The sequence below is a fragment of the Rhagoletis pomonella genome, unplaced genomic scaffold (assembly GCF_013731165.1).
Source record: "Rhagoletis pomonella isolate Grant_MI unplaced genomic scaffold, Rhpom_1.0 Rhpom_scaffold_00004, whole genome shotgun sequence".
In the NCBI taxonomy this organism is placed as follows: domain Eukaryota; kingdom Metazoa; phylum Arthropoda; class Insecta; order Diptera; family Tephritidae; genus Rhagoletis; species Rhagoletis pomonella.
Window position 1 is genome coordinate 49894390 of NW_023458558.1, and position 2138 is coordinate 49896527.

A 2138-nucleotide genomic window follows, 5' to 3' on the forward strand; every position below is an offset into this window, starting at 1 on the left:
TTCCTAATAAACAATCGTGGTACAAAGCTCAATAAAATATTAAAAAACTAAATTAATTTTATTTGAATGTCATTCCCCGACCAGTTACGATCGCAACAATATGAGCGATTCTAGGACCCTGATTACCGCTTGGCTATCAGAGTACATACCTGCCCTTCGTATCGATATTACACTTGTGCATAGCCAGCCAACATTCTCTTTTATAGCGGCGATCTCTGTCTGAAAAAATCTGCAGAAAACAAGCAGCCTGAACATCAGAGTTCGTGCTAGCACTTCTATAGCAGCCTAAAGTGCCTGATGCACGTTTACCGCCTCTTCCTCAATATATTGCTACCAAGAAAGCTTTCTGTCAGGAATAGCGCCCAAAAACTTAACCCTGTCAGAGAGCAAAAGTGAAATACCACTGATCGAGGGAAACTGGGCGTTAGGAACTTTATATCTCCTGCCACTCACTCACTCTACGTGGGTCATGGGCACTGCTTCACTCCGTTGCGATAATTCTGTCGTGGTATAAGGGAGATAAGCTTACCTAAATTGCTTTCGACTCCGAGCTTAGTTAGGGCGTTTACAAAAGCACCGGGTGCCACGTTTTTAACAGCCTCTCGTTATCAAGGAAGTCACAACCTACAATATATTTTGTCTAAAAGAATTCCTCAATAATTTTATCAATTGTGTACGTGGTAGATTCCACATATCCACCCTTCTGGTAACCATGCTGAGTAAGGCTCAACCGCTCCCCCAGAATCTTAATTCTTATACACATATCAATCAGTCTTTCTACGGGTCTTCAATAGGAAGAAAGAGTCTGATTGAATTGAAGTACTACGGAAACACGTAAGAGCTTTTTTCTACCTTGGCAATTAAAGTTACCCGTACTGTCCTCCAAGTTCAATATACTCCCGGTTTATGCAGCTCGCATAATTGGGAATGGCGCAGCGATATAACCTACCTATGCAATCCATTGCAATTGTGCAGGAATAATGCCATCCGGTCCAGTGAACTTTAAATGCGTAATAGGTTTAATCATCCAGATCAGTCGACGCCTCCCGAGAAGTTCACAAGCGGAAACAGGGCAGTCTACTGTACCAGTAACGGTAGGATGAATGGCAGCCTTCCAGAATCGCAGAATTTACTCACTAACTCGCTTGTGGTCTTTCTTATCTCGGACTTATAAATACCCAATGCGATCTTTTAAACTTCCCAGCGGGAGTATTATTCCTTTTCCTGTGAAAGCAAAGATTCCTCAAAACTACATACAGTCATTTAGGCCAATCGGATACTTTATTCGAAAGCTACCTTCTTGCAAGGGTTAAGAGTTAAAACAGAGTACATAATACATACATATTTAGTATTTTTCCGGTTGATTTTTTCGCAAACTTCACGTGGTTGGCATAAACTCCATCCAATAGCAATTCCGACCATCAAGCACACAATTTGACTTGCGCTCTACTAAAGTCAATCAGGCAGTTCATCATTCGCATTGTAATGCAAACCTTCGCCAACACTCATACACAGTAAAAAATGCCAAACATTTTTACCATCCGATAACCGGTTTCATGTGATTTTTATGCTCTCACGTGCAACGCAGGCGAGATTCGCACATCCTTCAGGTGGCGGCGCCAATGCCAAAGCCAAAGTCAAAGGTAATGAATGACTTAGCTCTCGCGCCTTGGTCTTCTTGCCAGCGGTGGACGCATGCAAGCTGACCATTACTTGTGACCACAATAGAGGTTAAAAACCTCGTTAGTGTTATTTTATTCAATTTTTCTTGAATTGCGATTTTTTCTTCTTTTTTTGCATTCTTTTGTAAGTATTTTTTCATCACATATAAACGCTTACTGCGTAAGACGATACATGCTGGTGGCAGCGTGCTCTTACTCATCATATGTATGTATGTACTTACGTGCATAAGTAGTTGACAGCAGCATTGCGGTTAAAAGCCTATTCTACCTTTCATCGCTTCCTCGATTTTGCGTGTGGAAAAAAGGTTTCAATTTCGAAACCACTGACTGTCGCTTTTGGGGTTTGTCTGCTTGCAACACATGCAATTATCAAAATTGTTGCACATACTTATATATATGTATGAACAAGTGCATGTGTGTTCATGTATCTTTAATGTGTTTAAGAACCAGCTCACG